At 42.4% G+C, this 19,073-nt stretch overlaps 1 protein-coding gene across 17 annotated transcripts in view; it reads right to left on the bottom strand.

Moving 5' to 3' along the window:
- Nucleotides 1–15,062, bottom strand: part of Pcm1 (pericentriolar material 1) — a 96,560-nt gene extending 81,498 nt beyond the window's left edge. For 10 of the 17 annotated variants that reach the window (XM_036166604.1, XM_036166605.1, XM_036166606.1 and 7 more), the window contains exon 1: nt 14,634–15,060. The gene's annotated coding sequence lies outside the window, so the exon portion shown is untranslated. Of the gene's footprint in view, nt 1–14,633 lie in introns of all 17 variants that reach the window. The other 7 variants (XM_036166597.1, XM_036166598.1, XM_036166600.1 and 4 more) reach the window with 2 other exon arrangements.
- Between the last annotated feature and the right edge of the window lie 4,011 nt (nt 15,063–19,073).

The raw sequence follows: 19,073 nt of genomic DNA, 5'->3' as shown, positions 1-19,073 counted from the left end.
GCCAGTGCTCTTAACCACTGAGCCATCTCTCCAACCCCCGACAACACCTTTATTACATAAAAATTAAAGACATATATACAAAAGAAAAAAGTAAATACAAAATAAAAACAGTCAAATCCAACTGCAAACTAAAATAAGAAACTACTAAAACTGCTAAATTTCACATACATTTTATAATACTGATTGATACTAAAAACAAAATGGAACCCTCAGATACTGTGGGAATATAAACCGGTATCCTCTTTCTGGATGGCATTTTGTCAATACTGTATCAAGAACCAAAATTGTTTACATCCCAGTTATTGCACCTCTCCATATCTAGCCTATCTTAAATATGGGGTGGGGGTGACATTAGGCCTTGACAGTGCTAAATTTAAATTAACTACATGTTATTATCCTATGAAAATGACAGGATAAATGCTATTAGGCAAACAGTCCTACTTCCACTGAGCTTTGAGAAGGCTAAGCATCCTTCCAGATGTGTAGTTATGAATGAAGGCTGGACAATGTGGCATCTTTATTTATGGGAAAGTTATACAAGTGAGAGAAAAACAACATTGAAAATCATGCATGCACTTAATTACTGGGTATGGAGGAGAAATACAATAACCTTTGCTCTGTTCTCTGATGCATATATTTTAATATTTATACCAGTTTATATTAGAAATATTCTTAACTTTTAAAATAAGTAATATCCATAGACAAGTATGTCCACTGAATTGAAACTTACTTGAACATTAAACAGTTATTATTATATTCTAGATGCAATAGTATAACTTGGATTAATAAGGACCACGAGCTCAAAACAACAGGCAATACAAGTAGGCCTGTGTTTAAAAGCACTGAGAGGAAAAAGTCAGACTGAGAAGATGGCTCCGTGGGTTAAGTACTTAACACATAAGCCTAACAACTTGAGTTCAAATCCCCAGAACTCAGGTAAAGCTTAATACAGTGGTATAAACTTCTACATTCCCATCATGCTCCTATGGGAGAGAAGGAAGGCAGACAGGAGAATCCCTGGAAATGTATGGGCCAGCAGCAGTAACCAATAAGACGAACTCAGTCTCAAGTAAGATGGAAGACAAGAACCAACAGCCAACAGTGTCCTCTGACTTCCCTACATGCTCCATGTTCCTGACACAAATGCAGCCACTCTCACATGTACGTGAACACACACACACACACACACACACACACACACACACACAAATAATATTTAAGCAAAAACTCTTTAATATTTTATATTTTTAATATTTTATATTTCCTATAGGTAAAATAATAACGTGACTTTAACATAAATTAGGAATATTTTTGGTAAGAAGATGACCATGGTAGGCCACACCTGAAATCCTAGTACTAGGAATTATAAGGAAAGTGGCAAATTCAATGCCAGACTTGGCTTCAGAGTCAAAACCTATCTCAAAACACAAACAATACACTGAAAATAAGGCTGGTTACGTAACTCAGTAGTATAGGGTTTGCTTAGCATGTGCAAGCCTCTGAATTTGATGCCAACACTGCCAAACTAAAAATGTATTTGAAGAGAAAGTGTTTTATATTCTAGGTTTATATTACATTTTGAACTAAAACTCAGCTTATTCAAAAGATACATTTATAGATCAATGACTGTAAAAATAAGAACTGTATAATTTGGGGGAAAAATCTTTTCTCAATGACTATTAAAGTTTTGTCTTCTGGGCCAGTGAGATGGCTCAGTAAGAATCATGCCAAGCATGATAACCTGAGTCAGATCCCAGATCCTACATGGGAGAGAACTGACTCTTGCTTCTCTGACTTCCACATGAACTGCCCTCCCCAAATAAATGAAGAAATGTTCTGAAACTGTAAAGTCCTGTCTACTGAAAGAGTAAGAGAAACTGCTAGCTGGGATATCACAGATACATGCCGTGGAACTTTAGCCTCCAGGCATGATGTAACTGTTGGCATCCTAGAATCAGAGTATATATGAGACTCACACAAGAATGGACCAAGTGAGGAGGGCAGGGATTAGACCTTCACCTCCCATTCCAGTAATTCATGCCCTCTGATGTCCCTACCAACCCAGTCAGTCACATGTGATCCTGACCCAGCTGGTGTGGTCTTTGGACTTCCCACAGTATGTAGAAAAGGAAAGGCTATCTAAAGGCAGGAATCTCATCTATGAAGCTTTCAGGACTCCACTACTGGGATGACTTAAAAAAAACGTGTGTGTGTGTGCCACACATGTGTTAGTGCCCACAAAGACCAGAAGGGTGTTGGATTCCCTGGAGCTTAAGTTACTGCAGCTCACAACCCGATGTGGGTGTTAGAAACCAAACTCAGGTCCTCTGGAAGAGCAGCAAGTCTTAACCACTCTCCTCTGGGGGATGGGAGGTGGCTTTTAGTAACATAAATATTTTGGGGTCACCTATATCCCTGTAAGTAAGCTCAATAAACTATTGATTCACCAAGCTGGACTTAGATATTTCTTTGGTTTGTCCGTGGTGAGCAACAGGGTGAACAGACTTTTTGTTCACACCTACCTAGGAAAAGTAACAAACACTTGGTGTCCAAATAATAGCTTGACAGAACTAGTGAGTAAGAAAGGAGCAACTGGAGTGTCTTTGCTAAGACACACAATTGAAATTAAGCCACCTGAGGAGAAATGTTCAAAAGGGCAATCTCAATAAGGCAGTTCTCCACGTGACATGGAATGGTGTGCTATGGGGTTATAAGACTTGCAACTAACAGCAAGCCATCTGCCTAGAGGGAAAGTCAGGGCAGAACTCCTAGGGACTGTCTTCCTCTCTTATGCAGTGACATGCCTTCTTGATGAATGTGATCCTCCAAAGGAGTATAAGCATCCCCCTAAAATGGCTGATGCACTAGAGAACACACTGCATTGCCTGAAAGTAACATCTTTGCAATGGGTTTTAAAGGAAGCTGCGGCAGCAGGTAAGACAGGCAAGTGATGAAGAACTCTCTCTCTGCTCAGGGGAACTTATGCAGGAGAAACTACATTAGAAAATAAATACACAGCTAGTGTCTTCCATTTTAGTCTCTGCTTTGACAGATGGTGTGGGATGTCTTTCTGCATGCTGTGAATATTGTTGCTGATAGGTTGATAAATAAAATGCTGATTGGCCAGTAGCCAGGCAGGAAGTATAGGCAGGGTGAGCAGATGAGAATTCTGGGGAGAGGAAGAACAGAGTCAGAAGTCGCCCGCCAGACACAGAGGGAGCAAGATCACAAGGCAGAACTGAGAAAAGGTACCAAGCCATGTGGCTAAACATAAATAAGAATTATGAGTTAATTTAAGTATAAGAGCTAGTCAGTATTAAGCCTGAACTAGTGGCTAAGCAGTTACAATTAATATAAGCTTCTGAGTGACTATTTTATAAGTGGGAAATGGGACTGTGGGGGCCTGGTGGGACCAAAGCAACTTTCCAACTACAGACAGCTAAAATGTATCAAGAAGATGATGAGATCAGTCATTGGACTTGGTATTTCTTATAGCTGGTGAAGGAGCTTAAGGAAAAGAATAAAAGTAAGATCTATGCTAAATATCCTTCTTGGGATTAATGAAACAAAAGAGAAGGAGAGGGGACTTCAAGGTGGCAGAAAATGAGGTATGATAGAGAAGTAATGTATGATACTCATTTCACCTGGCTAGACTGGACTGCATTCACTACAGAGTTAAGAAAGAAGGAAATTCAGCAGACCTCGGTACTGGTAGGTCTGTTGTAGCTTTGCTGAACATGACAGTGGGTCAGTATCTTAAGAAGTAGGAGAGGCTCAGGCAAATATGTGTGACTTAGATAGGCATGTAAATCAGGTTCAAAGTATAAAAGCAATTAACAGGGGAATAAGAAAATAACAGGAGAGAGTTTTATTGTAGATGAAAGCAAATGCATGAGATTTGTGTCTTGAATTTCTAGGAGGTAAAAAAAATGGCTGGAGGACAATTTGGAGGACAGCCAAATGCTGAACTAGTGAGGTTTTGGAAGGCTTTAGACCTGAACAATTGATTCATCAAAGGAGTGGAAGAAGGTAGGTGAGGTCCACTGTGCCAACAGCTTTGGAGTAAAGTGATCTACCAGGGTGAAAACTGCTCCCTAACAAGTGGCCAAAGGTGCCTACAGAAGATGAGGACTATACAGGATGATTCAAGAGTGAACAATGGATTGAAGACTTAGTAGTGCCTGGCTAATGTGTAGAATATTGAGGCTCTAATACAAGTTTGGGCCAGGCTGCTTTGGTTCCTGGCTGTCACTGGGACTATCAGGTCAATGCCATCCACAGATAGATATGAAGATAGAGTGGTGCACATTAAAAGGATTGAGATGGGTAGTATATCCCCAGATATACCGTGTACATTTCTCCTGAGATTAGAAAATGTGCTCGTCTAAGGCTCTTTTTGCAGATAAGTGTGGCTAATGGAATGGAAATGTGGTGGCTGCAGAGCTGTCCCAGAGTGTCAGAACTGGAAAGCCCAACACAGACAGAAGAGGCCTGGAAAGCACTGCACCTTGCCACTCCCAACTTCCCCTTTGCTCAAGGGGTGGGGAAATATAACCCATTCCCCAGGATGAGGAGGTGGAACAATTCATAGAGAATGATTGTAGATCAGAGACCTAAAGTGTTTCCTATCCACACAGCTGTATCCAACAATGCCCTTTTGAAGAACAACTGATACACACATAAGATCTCTTTGTGTTGTACTGGATCTTACTAACTGTATTCCTATAGATACTGTATCCTCTTTGGTGCTGAATCCCAAGACCAACTGGCACATGCCTAGAATAGACTATGGTAGCCCTTCAGAGATCACTAATCTGAGTACCTTCCAGATTTAGAAAAGCATCTGAAAATACAAACACAACTAAAGGCACAAGAGTGGGGAAATACAGGGGTAAGGCATTCTTGTGAGTTTTGTGGTTGGATAAGGCATAAATGATAGCGCTGACTAAATGGTGAAGAAAAGCCCTACAACAACCTGTGCCTATGCAAGCAAAAACATCAGTTAAGGAGTATAAATATAAAAGTCACTCCAAGAAGCTACAAGACTCCTAATAATACCAATACCATGGGCAGGCTACCTCTCTATGAGGTACAATGCAATCTACTGCCACTGATATTGGTTGAGTGCTATAACTGGAATGTTAAGACCCTACAACTCAAAACAGCATGTTCTAGATCAGAATATGAAGAAATCAAGTTAGGAGTGAGCTCCCTCCTTGCTGGCTAGCATTCTTAGCGCCAAAAACCATTATGAAGGCTGGAGCTGGGACTGTTGTCTACATACTATTCAGGTATGGTCACAACAGTGTTAACACCATATGCATGCCAATCAAGATGTACCCATTGGTATAAGTGCCATGACTTGTGAGGTATAAACACTTGCTTTCTGATAGGATTTAAGGCTTAACTCCAGAAAAAGGGAGTAAACTTTAAATTTGATACTGTAAAACAAACATCTGTGGCTAAGGAAGTCATAGATCCCAATGGGAAAGCTTTAGCCAGCTATGTACATGATATACCTCTCGAAATTCTTCCCATCAAAATTCTATTCAACATTTATGTTTATGCCCATAAACTATTTGCTGCTCTCCACCTTGCTTGGCTTGGGAAGCTTCTTTTTGCTTTGGACAGCAGCTACAGAAGAGACTCATAAGCAGTCCAAGTACTGAGAACAAGTCACTGTTGCTATGACAAAGAGGCCCATTCATTACTCAACCTCTAAATGTGAGAAAATAACCATACATCTATATGAGTCTCCCCCTACCTACCCACACACAAGGCTCAGGGAACACTATGGAAGAGAGAGCTAAAAGTGTATCAGAAAACAGAAGAGGTGGAGTGTTGAACTCTGTGCTCTGGGTATCACACAACTGTTGTCATCCTGAAATCAGAGTATGAAACCCACACAACAGTGGGACCACTGATAGTCCCTCATGGAAAGAGAGGCTCCTGGGGTGCACATGACTACTCCACTCTCTTAAGAATTTACAACACTTAACACTGGCTGAGAGAAGAGACTGTTCTTTAATGGTGTACCTGCCCATGCTCCTTATAAGCAACCCTAATTACTGGACTTCGATGGACTCGTTTCTCTGTTCTGTCCCTGCCCTCTTTTACTAGAGTGACTTGGTTCCCCAGAACAAGTCACACAACAGTATTTATTAACCTAATAATATAAAATTTGTTTAAAGGGCACATTCATATAGAAGTGAAATTAGCATAATGCCAGAGCTAGTTATGGTGACTCATACCTGTAATCTTAGCACTTGTGAGGTGGAAACAGGAGGCCTTAACAAGTTCAGTGCCAGCCTGAGCTACATGAGATCCTGCCACAACAAAAAAAGAAATATAGAAAGCTGGAGCTGGAGAGATGGCTCAGTGGTTAAGAGCATATACTGCTCTTTCACAGGATCTAAGTTCCAATTTCAGCACCTATGTCAAGTGGCTCACAACCTCCTCACTCTAAGCAATTTCCCATCCTCTTCTGGCCTTCATGGGTACTTCACTCACATGCACCTACACACCTACACACACACACATACACACACACACACACACACACACACACACACACACACACATACACATCCCTACAAATACACACATACACACATGGGGTGAGGGGCAGAGGTAGAGACAGACAGACATAATTGAAAATAAAACTGTAAAGAGAAAAATATAAAGCTAAATAAATGCATGTGAATCAATTCTCAATATATTAACATTCAGTAAATTTCTCAAAGGAACTAGTATCTCCTCCTATGAAACCTTTCTAAGGGGTGCTGGGGAGCGAGCTCAGTTAGCACTTGATAAAGGATAAGGATCTGAGTTCAGATCCCCAATACTCACATAAACAGCTGACCATGGTGGTATGCACCCATAATCTTAACACTGGGGGAGCACAAACAGAAGACTCATGGGGGCTTGCACTGCCATGACAATAAACAAAAACAATATACCCAAAGGAGATCTTTTCCACTGCCCATTCAATTAAAGACTTAAAAAATAAAAATTCAATAAATGGAGCTGGTGAGGTGGCTCTGAGCAAGGAAAGGTACTTGCCACCAAGCCTAACAATTGGAGTTTTATCCCTGACCCCCCCACCGTGATACAGCAAAGAACTGACTCTACAAGGTATCCTCTGACTTCCACCTATGTGCCCAAGTGCACACACAATAAATAAATGCATTTAAAAGTTTTAAAAACTGAGTAAATTCCTAGAACTCAAGATACGTTTTTCAAATTGAAAAAAACAAAAACAAAACTCCAAACTCTGAAGATTTAGTGGAAGAGAAATAAATTACAACAAAATGTAGCAGTCAATTTGAATTGACGAGAACTTGAGTTTCAACACTTGTGAGGCAAATGCAAGAGAATCATTGGAAATTTGAGGCAAGCCAGGGGTACACAGAGAGACCTTATCTAAAAAAGGAAAAAAGGCACTGAACCTCACAATGTACCTTACTAACTGAACTTGTTGTCTTAGTTAGGGTTTCTATTGCTGTAAAGAGACACCATGGCCACAGTTGTTGTGGGATATTTGTACACAGTGTGAAGATGTATTGTGAACAGTGTAATAAAAAGCTGAACGACGGCCAATAGCTAGAAAGAGGTTAGGTAGGACTTCAGGGACAGAGAGGACAAGATGCTGGGAAGGTCAGAGTCACCAGCCACACAGAAAGGAAACAGGAGGTGCAATATGGAAGAGAGGTGATACCATGTGATAGAATGTAGATTAATATGAATGGGTTAATTTAAGCTGTAAGAGCTAGTTAAGAACAAGCCTAAACTATAGGCTAAGCTTTCATAATTAATAATAAGTCTCCCTGTCATTATTTGCGAGCTGGCAGCCCAAAGAAAACTCTATTATACACAGCAATTCTTATAAAGGAAAACATTTAACTGGAGTGGCTTACAATTTCAGAGTTTTAGTTCATTATCATGGCAGGACATGGCAGCATGCAGGCAGACATGGTGCTGGAGAAGGAGTTTAGAGTTCTACATCTTGATCCACAGGTAACAGGAAGTGAACTGTGACCTGGGTGTAGTTTGAGCATAGGAGACCTCAAAGCCCACCCCAACAATGACATACTTCCACCAACAAGGCCACACCTCCTAATACTGCCACTCCCTTTGGGAGCCATTTTTTTTTTCCAAACTATCCTATAAGTGTTTTGCCTGCAAATATGTCTGTGTACCATGTGTATGTCTGATACCCTCAGAGACTAGAGAAGGTATGGGGAACTGTGTTATAGAAGGTTGTGAACCACCCTGTGGATGCTGGGAAGTGAACCACAATCCTCTGCAATAACAAAAAATACTCTTAGCTGCTGAGGCATCTCTCTATTCCCTCGTCATTTTATTTCTTGAGACAGACTCTTGCGCTATAGCATGGTGGTTCTCAACCTTTCTAAGGCTACAACCCTTTAATATAGTTCCTCATATTGCTACTTCATAACTGTAATTTTGCTTCTGTTATGAATCATAATGTAAATATCTATTACACAGGATATCTGATATGTGACCCCTGTGAAAGGGTCACTTGACACCCCCTCCATGGGGTCACAACCCATAAGTTGAGAACAGCTGCTATAGCACAAGCTGACCTGGATCTCACTATGTAGCCCAGGCTAGCCTTGAATTCACAGCAATACTCCTTCTATAGTCTCCCAAGTGCTAGGATGACAAGTGTGTGCCACCATATCTAGATTTTTTTAAAACAAAAATTGTACACATTTACAGGGTAATGTGGTATTCTGATACAAGTATACACAATATAAAGCTAAAGTCAGGTAAAAACACTTCAGTCTTCTCAAACATTATTTTATTTTTAAAAGATGTATTTTCCCCTTCACCTCTTACCACCTACTGCAGGTAGGGCTGGTCCGGGGTCACGAGTGATCCTGTCCCTCAATGGCTGCAACACTCAGAAGACTGGGCCTTGCACCTAGCCTGGGCAGCACAACAGAACTGACCATGTTGATGGGGGCCTAGGTGATCGGGCCCCACCCCTCATCTGCCATATGGTGGAAAATGAGGGAGAAATGCCTTCCCTTGTCTCTTGGCCCTCTATACCTGTGACGGTGGAGAGCTGGCTCTGAGGTCTGAGGGTGGGAGAGCTGGCCCTGCCCCTCACTGGCTCCAGCACTCAGGAAAGGGAGCCCTGCACCTTGCTGTTCTACAATTATATCCTACATCTAGTATTTTCTTATAAGCAGATACCCACTTGCAACCAAAAGACACTCACTGCCCCGTGATATTGCTATCAGTCTCAAATCTCTATCTTCAATACCATCCCAATCCACACCTACAGTTAACAGCTCCTCCTATCAAACACTTCCAACACATTACAAACCAACTACCTATCTGCACATCCTCCATCAGCTCCAAAACATTCCTCTTCTGTGTCAGAAAAATCTAAAATACCTCTTAATGCACCAATTCTTATCAAATCACTTCTAAATAAAGATCTTCCTTTTCCCACTCTTCTGGCTAACTCAATAAAAATAGTCTGCAAATAGCATAATAGCATTTTTCCTCTTTTAAAAAGTATACATCAAAAACACAGGGTTGAGGATTTAGCTCAGTGGTAGAGCGCTTGCCTAGCAAGCACAAGGCCCTGGGTTTGATCCTCAGCTCAAAAAAAAGGGAAAAAGTATACAACAAAAACACTACCCTGTCCTGTGCATCATTTTGTACGATCCTTCCCTTGATAATAGCGACTCCTAGTTTTGCTCATCTTTCCCTGCTGTGGTAGTTTGAATGTAACTGACCTCCATAATCTCAGAGGCGGGCACTATTAGGAGGTGTGGCTTTGTTGGAGTGGGTATGCTTTGTTGGAAGAAGTGTGTCACTGTGGGAGCGGGTTGAGGTTTTATATGCTTAGGATACCACCCAGTGTCTCAGTCGACTTCCTGTTGCCTGCAAAATGTAGGACTCTCAGCTCCAGCACCTCATCTGCCCGCACACCACCACGCTCCCAACCATGATGATAATGAACCTCTGAAACTGTAAGCCGCCACCTCAAATATTTTCCTTTATGAGTTGCCATGGTCATGGTGTCTCTTGACAGCAATAAAAACACTAAGACACCTGCTTTTATGAACTGTGTGTGTATATGGTTTCTCTACACAGCTTAGTCTCAATCCCAGTGTCTATTTTATCTTCCTTGTTCCAATACCTTTTTCACTCTGAACTGGCCATTTGTTCAAGGTCAGGAACTTAAAATTTCCTCTCTGATCCTAATTCCTGCATTCTACTATGTCACTGCCTAATTTGCTGAATCTGTTCTTGACCTTTCTGATTATTTCCAGTCCCTTGATTGTCTTGCTTTCTCTTATCTTTTAATCTTTTGCATTCTTACCCCTAAACCAAGTAATCATTATAAAAATGTCTTCCCAGCATCCTTGACTTTCCTATTTGCTCCTTCTGTTAACTCTAGAAAAACAACTACCTGCTTTCTTTGATTCTATTCACACCCTGTCAAAGTGGTACTGACTTTGGTTTGACTTTTGACAAGACTTTGTTAAGCCATGTGTACTACATACACTATCATGGGGTAATGCATCTTGTCTATTTTATTCAATGCCTTATCCCCAAACCTTTGTCATTACACATTAAAAGTGTACTCAAATTTATAAAATGAGTGCACTGTTCTGCATTGCCTGTTAACTTCATACCAAATTCCCTAAAATGACTATCCCTCTCTGATTTTTCCACAGTTGTCTGCTCTTTTACAACAGAACAAATCTCACTGAGAAAAGCCCAAGTCTTCCCAAGTGAATTAAGTCAATTACCCTGTATTTTCATTCCTCATCCATCTTCCCTAATTTTTCCTTTCAGTAAAATTATTTTATAGTAACTTTAATTCTTTTTATCTCACAAAATATCAACCACAATGCAATCATTTAGCATTAAACACTCACATTTGACTTCTAACTTCCATTTTTTCTATTCTGTTATAATCTTTCAGCATAAAAACAAAAACACTGAGAACTGTGACTGAGACATAAATCAACTACCTGTCTGTAGTTCTGCATCTCAGTCTTATTCCTGTTCCTCATAAGGGAGTTTGAGTATTTGTTTGCTTTCACAGAAAGCAAGGACAAATTAAAACAATTGTTAAAATAGGATATTTTAGCAGGTCATGGTGGTACACATCTGTAATCCTAGTTCTTGGGAGGCAGAAGTAAATCAAGAGTTCAAGGTCAACTACACCAGGTATACAAGAGATGCTGTTTCAAACACAGAAGAGAGACAGGGGTTGGAAAGCTGGTTCAGAGGTTAAGGGTACTTGTTACTCTTTAGACGGCCCACATTTGGGTCTCAGCACCCACACTGTGATCACTGACCATCTGTAACTCCAGTCCCAGGGAATCTGACACCATCTCTGACTTCTGCTGGCACCAGCCACAAAGATAGTGCACAGACATACATGCAGACAAAACACTCACACATAAAATAGTAAAATAAATGAATCTTTAAAAAAAAAAAGTTCCTTGTGTTTGGGGAGGAGGTTGGGTTTTTTTTGTTTTGTTTTGTTTTTGTTTTTGTTTTTTGAGATAGGGTCTGTCTGTGTGGGACAGAATGGCCTTGAACTCCTGATCCTCCTGTCTCGATTATCCAATTCCTGGACTATGGATATACCATTTGCCTGGCTTTTCTTTTCTTTCTTTCTTTCTTTTTTCTTTTTTTTTTTTTTTTTGGTTTTTCAAGACAGGGTTTCTCTGTGTAGCTTTGTGCCTTTCCTGGACCTTGCTCTGTAGACCAGGTTGGCCTTGAACTCACAAAGATCCATCTGCCTCTGCCTCCCGAGTTCTGGGATCAAAGATGTGCACCACCACTGCCAGGCTTGCCTGGCTTTTCTTAAAACTGCATGGGAGAAATAAATTCAGATTCTTTCTGCAGATATATACATACACACACATTTTTTAAAAGATCAATTACTTCTAAAATACTTTAAACAAAATTTCTTCTAGTTTTCACCCTTTAGCCATTATATATTTTTTATGCAGCATTTCACATATCCCAGGCAGACCTCAACTTGGCTATGTAGCTAAGGACGACCTTGAACCTTCAGCCTCTACTTCCCTAATGCAGGGATTACAGGCATTCAACACCATTCCTGTTTATCTGGTGTTGGAGAGCAAACCTAGGGCAATAATAGTGTATGCTAGGCAAATGCTTTATCTGTTAAGTTAATCCCAGCCTAGCTATTTATCCTCTACACAGACCTTTTCCATTTCTTTTAACTTTAACTGAACTTACATTTCCCTAACACTAACTTCTTATGTGGCAAGGCACTATGCCTCGAACTAATGTTCAAAATAATTTTATATAACTAAATCAATGCCTCTCAGTTGTAGTTATAACAAATTTTAAAAAGCAGAAAAGATCATGAAACAAAGATAAAGCCAATTAAGAAACTCTAAAGGCCATAACTTGAGAATGATAAATTCAAACTCGAATGAGCTTAAAAACAATTCTTCAAGACAAAGGAATTTCAGACAGTACTGTATAAATTTTTTCAGTTTAGCTATTAGGAATGGAACCACTCTTTTCTAACAAAGAATGAAGATACACCACAATAGCATGTCAAAAGGCAGTAGGGTAGCAGAGAGACTCATCAATCCTGCACCAGTTTCTATACAGCAGGCCCCAGCATAAAATGTTCCCAACTTTAATACAAATGAAACTAACATATTAACGTGTCAACTGTTTAGAAACAAAATTTTCAGAAATACCTTTCTCTTCCACAGTGCAAAGCAGCTGTCTGCTTATTAGGAAAAAAAAATGCCAGTAAATTCTTACACTCTTAAGTACAGAAAACAAACACTAAATTTATGACCTAATGTTTCAGATAACCAACAAATGTAATTTATAAACTATTTTAGACTCGAATTTACCTTAACATAGACGTTTAGGTACACCAAATCTCTTAAGACCCTTCCAAACAAGGCATAACATCCACTTTAGAATATAATAAAAACAGCCCCCATTAACCACTTAAGACCCATGAAGAAGTTTTCTCTCTGGACTAAGTCATTAACTCCCTGTTACTCAAACTATTCAAGAAATTGTTACTCTATCATGTTTTTAAAAAGTCTCATTCATGAGAAAATATGTTCATTACATTGACGAGGTATACCTTCAACTTCCAAATTCAGAATTAACGTTGGCCGCCAGTGGCCCTGACCAGGAAGGTGATGGGGAAAGGCAGAAGCAGGTGCACCCGAGGCTCTAGTAACCAGAGAACACAGAAGGCGGGGTCTGGAAAGCAGTTATGGGGCCGAGGGGGGGGGTGGCGGGGGCACCCAGAAAGCCCGCTTCTTCTAGCGCCAAAACACGATCTGTTGCCATAGTTCGTACAACACATATCTCAACAGCCATGGGGGAGGGGGGGGGTGCTTTGTTTTGATGGGCTTTTTTTGGGAGAAGTTGGGGGCGGGGGAACGACAAGGTGAGCTGCGCAAGAGCGGGCCGCGAGATGAAAAGTTGGTTCCAGCAGGCGCCCCCATAGGGGCCTGACACCTAGCCCCTGACAGCAGTTTTCTGCCAAGCAAGGCAACTGCTGTGTGAATCCCACCGGACCTCTACGCTGCCCCCGATTTTAGATCCGAAGACACTGGACCGGCAGCAAGGGATGGCGAAGGGGCCGTGGGAGGGCGCGGAGAAGGGTTCTGCAATTAACCTTCCCTTATAGCGAGAAGCTGGCGTCAGGAACGCCTACCCGGGGCCTTTCTGCTCCGAGGACACAAGCGACAGCACACACACACACACCGCGGATCCCCGGGATTCGGGACACACACACACACACACACACACACACCGTGAATCCCCGGATTCGGGACACACACACATACACACCCCGCGGATCACACACACACACACACACACACACACACACACACACCGCGGAAAACACACACACACACACACACACACACCCGCGGATCCCCGGCCGCAGACGCTCTCCACCTAGGATTCGGGATACACACACCGCGGATCACACACACACACACACACACACACACCGCGGAAAACACACACACACACACACACACCGCGGAAAACACACACACACACACACACCGCGGAAAACACACACACACACACACACACACACACACACACACACACCCGCGGATCCCCGGCCGCAGACGCTCTCCACCCAGGATTCGGGCAGCGGGGGTGGGGCAGGGAGGGGGAGCTCACCGAATGGAACTTGGCGAGTAGGGTGGATGGGAGGGAAGGAGGGAGGGCGGGCGGGCGGCCCCTAGGCCTCAGGCCGCCGAGGCCCGCCGCGGCTTGGAGAACTCAATCACCCCCAACGACAGCCCGGCCTTCCCCTTCCCCTCCACCCTGCAAAGGGCTCGGCTCCAGCAACCCCGGCACCGCGCCGGGGGGTGGGCTACAAGATGGTGCAGGCGCCAGCCAGCTCGTCCCCAGCCGCTCACCCGAGACGGTGTCAGCCAGGGCCAGCCTAGGGGAGGGGGGCGAGAACGGCGCGGCCAGGGGACCCCAGAGTCAAGAGGGACAGGCGTGGTGGCCCCAGGCCCGGCCCAGCACGACCCCGGCGCCGCACCACCCTGCTCGCCCGCCGTTGCCAAGGGCCGCAGACGCGCAGGCAGTACCTGTAAACGAAGCCGCCCCTGCTGCCAAGGGCGGAGTGCCGGTCGCCACCCGCCGAGGAGCCGCCACCAAGCAGCGGTTCTTCCTCGAAGCCCGCGGCAGCGAGGCCCCCACGAATCCCCGGACTGCCCAGAGCCCAGTGGCCGCCTTCTTCTACATCAGCTCCTAGGCGCCAACCGCCGCAGCCACCGCCATCTTAGGACCTCATTGTGGTGGGAGAAGAGGGGCGGGGGAACCGCAGAGGGAGGTGTGGGGGGGGGGGGGGGAGGCAACGCTCGGCGAGACGTGCGCCGTCTCCTCGGCAACGGCCGCGCGCGGAGGCGAGAACTCGCCCCGGCCGGAGCCGCAGTGCGAAGCCCCGGGCGCGCAGGACCGGCGTCACGTGAGGCTCGGGAGCCTGCGGGCTCCCTGAAGGCCCTCCAGTCCGGAACGAACCATCTGAAACTACATATCCCAGAATGCCACTCATCCGGGTAGCCAAAGGCTCTCGAACTCCAAATCCCTGCATGCTGTGCGCCTTTCAGCGGGTCCGCTGGATTAAGGCTTGAAGGCCTGGGCCGGAATATTTTGAGTTCTTGGAGGAGCTGGGGACGTCAGCTCCGGATGGAGACTTGAGGGACTAGTGAAGCCTAGGATCTCTCCTGTAGTCCATTCTTACCCACGATCCTGTCACGAAGGAAACTCTCGGGCCCTTACAATCTAACCCCTGATTTTAACAAGGAGATTAAACCCACAGGAATTAAAATTTGCTGCTCCCGTGTCATAAGTGAATAGTCGGTGGAAGAATCGCGTTTTCAACGCTCTTCGCCACTTGGAACGCTGTCCCGCTTCTTTGTTGGTAGAAACAGGTGGTTTTAAGTAGAGTTTAATCTCACGAAGATTACTCTGAACCTGTTGTCTTCAAATTCCTTTTTAATGTTTATTCTTCCTAACAGCTGTATTAAGGTTAGTAAATGGACAGATAATGGCTTTAAAACAGCACAAAAATTCAATCAACTTGCAAGGCTTTCAATATGCCAGGCTCCAAAGTTAGATTACCTATCAATTTTAGTTCCATAAAAGGATGTTTTTAGACAGTTTGTTATTATAGGATTTTTTTTAATTTAAGGTATGTAAGAAAGAAAGAATGGGCTTCTGGGTTTCCACAATAAATTGTTCCCCTCAATTACCAACAAATAGTTTACAAAACAAATAGTACAACTATCTCTGAACACAGTACATAATAATAAAACACTTCCAGCCCACTGCAATTTACTTCGGAGTCCAGGTTTACTGTCAATGTTATAACCCTTGTGTATTCATTTTATTTCATTTTTGAGGCAATGTCTTATGTATCCCAAGCTGGCCTCAACTCTCTCTGACTTCAGATCCTTCTGCCTCTTGAATGCGGGGTATGCATTGCTGGAAATCAAACCCAAGGTTTCATGTATGCTGGGCAAACTTTCAACTAAGCTACATATCCAGGCTAGTGGTAGATATTGAACCCAGGGCTTTTCAACATGCTAGGCAAGCACTCTACCACTTACCTATATCTTTAGACCTCTGTTTACTTTTCATTTGAATCTGGGCCTCACTAAGTTACCTACACTGGACTTGAACTTGGATCCTGTGGGCTTTTTCCTTTTTTTTTTTTTTTAAGAAGATATAATATTGGGAAAAGTAGAGGGTAGATCTTGGAGGACCTAAGAGAAGGAGCAAAGATGTGTGCGAATGTGATCAAAATAAATTGCATGAAACTTGCAAAAATTTTAATAAAAATACTGTATATTTTAAAAACTTTCCTCAAACTAAAATACTAGCATCACCGATTTTTGTACGGAAAGAGGGGGAAAAAAGCTGAAAAGCTGTAAAGTTATCCTGATTTCCAAAAATTTAGCTTATACATATAAAGTCATACCTTAAGGAAATGAATCAGTTTGATATTACTAATATCTGACTATGCTAAATAAATGATATAGGCAGAAAGTGCTTTGGTAATTCTTGGGGTTGGGTAGGGGTATATTATCTCAAGAATAATAGTATCTCTAGGAGTTCTATGTAAGAGGAAATAAGATGAAGCCATCTGTAAAATGTGGGTAGGAAATTGTGGAGCCCCACAAAGGTTCCTAGTGAGATTTGAGCTTGCTTTACCCAACAGAGATGCATTAGAGGATGGCCTGACCATGTGCATGGTTAATAGGTGATTGGAAGGGTCTGCACTTGGTTGTGCTAGGGGGAGGTCTTTGCTCCACCCCATTGCATTCCTATAAAAAGCCCTTTAGAAGAGACAGGGGGGTCAGTGGATATTGATCCAGGCCCTCCCGAGGCTATCCTGTGTTTCTGTCTCTCTCTCCTCTGTCCTTCTATCTAAATATTTCTCACTTCTCACTCCTGAAGAATACCCTGGGGAAAAAGCTGGACTCCCACAGAAACACAAAGGGCTGTAAGGGGTGGGGTGCATTGCGTGTGTGTCGGGGGATACCACACTAAGCTACACTTGGAAACTGAATTTCAATTTTTCACATTTAGGAGAAAAATTGAACATGTTTGTTGAAATGTTCAGGAGTATAAATGGCCGATGTGGAAGGAAATGGATTATGCCATGAATACACAGTACATTCAGAATAAGCAATGGCCAAGACAAAAAACCAGACTGGCTGAGGTAGAGATTCATGTTGGGTGGGGCATGGTGGGGGCTGGAGAAGGTAGAGACTGGGTCCAAAGTGTGGAAAGCCTTCATTACCGACCTGAAGGAGCTGGACTTCATTCTACAGGCCGTGTGAAACTATTTGAGACTTTGGAAGAGGTTTGGTTGGTTTCGCAGTTCTGGAGAGAGAACCTGGGACGCTGCATGCTGTGGGCACGTGCTTTTCTACTGCTACGTCCCAGCTCCTGCTTTTCTTTCTTTTCCTCTTCCCTCCTTCTTGCTTCTTCTTTGGCAGGCTGGCCCTGAACCTATGACTGACTGTCCTGTCCCCACCCTTTGAGAACAGACTGAACATGAAATCGTCGAGACTTTTTAATTTGGGGGCCATGTTTAGTACAAACCAGGAAGAGAAGAAAAGGGAACAATGACAGGAGAGGGTGGCCTCTGGTTTGGAATTAGAGGGTAACTAAATGAATATAATTCAGTACTGGGGTTTCCAGTAACAAACTCAGTTGTCACGGTGGGTAAAATACTACTAGTTTCTGTTTCTTGATACGTAGTGGGGCACTGGTCAGGTGGTACTTACAATATAACATTTTGTGTTGTTTGTATTTTAAAATAATTTTGCAGATGATGTCTAGAACTGAAACGTTGCCCTTTTACTTTACATATGCTCAGTTCCTTGCATATTTCATTTATTTTGGTGTTCCTCGATTTGTTTTTATTTCTGTTATTAAAAAAAAAAAAACCAAAAGACAATTTTCTGCAATAGCTAGTTTAACCTGCAGGTGGTGATAGATTGCAAAGGAAACTCTTCAGTGTCCATTAGCCCATTAGAACTCAGTTTTATTGTTCTTATTATGTGATTTTTTGGTATAATACAAAGAATATATAAAGTATATGTGAGAAGCTAAAATAATAAAATCCCATAAGGATTCATTAGCTAACCTAAAATAATCGATTTACTATGTGTAGGAACTCCCCATTTCTTTCCTATAAAGTCACTCCTCTTTACAAAGTAAACACTATCCTGAACTGGTTATTATTATTATTTGCTTTCCACATATAATTATGAATATTCATGAATAAATATTGTTTCATTTTTAAATTTTCAACATTGATATAAATGATATCGTACTGAATATGTTCTTACTTGACTTGCTTTGTTCATTCAACATCGTCTCTCTGAGATTTATCCGTGTTGATATGTGTAAATGCAAAACCTAAGTAGAATGTAAAAGTAACTTTGAAATATACTTAAAAACTACAACTTATTTTGAATTAACTTAGTGGATAAATTGATGAAAGAAGATATTGGTCATGCCATCCAAGATTCTGATGACCTCTGACCTGGTTCTTACACTTTTGTTCAGTTTATTCACTGTTACTTCCCTGGTTTAACCGAGCTCCAAGTTTTGTAATTATGGCACTATTGACATATTGGACTTAATGATTCTTGAGGCTGGCTTTTAATTTCGTATGTTTGTTTGTTTGGAATGTGTGTATGCATGCAGGTCAGAGGGCAACTTTTGGGAATTCTGTCCTTCCACCGTGTGATTCCTGAGAGTGGCACTCAGGTTGTCAGGCTTGGACACAGGGCCTTTTACAGCCTGAGCTGTCTAGCTGGCTGGTTGGTTTTTTTGTTTGTTTGTTGTTTTGTTTTAGGGGTGGGAGTGACTATTCTGTATATTGCAGAATATTTAGCAGCACTACCTGGCCTCTACTTACAAGGTACATAGAACAACTACCTTCTCAGTGGTGGAAACCAAAAGATTTTCTGACTTTAATTACCAAGTATCTCCTACAGCAGAGAAAG

The sequence above is a fragment of the Onychomys torridus genome, chromosome 17, assembly GCF_903995425.1.
Source record: "Onychomys torridus chromosome 17, mOncTor1.1, whole genome shotgun sequence".
NCBI classification, from domain to species: domain Eukaryota; kingdom Metazoa; phylum Chordata; class Mammalia; order Rodentia; family Cricetidae; genus Onychomys; species Onychomys torridus.
The sequence above is the reverse complement of the archived record's forward strand: the minus strand, read 5'-3'. Positions and strand labels throughout refer to the sequence as shown.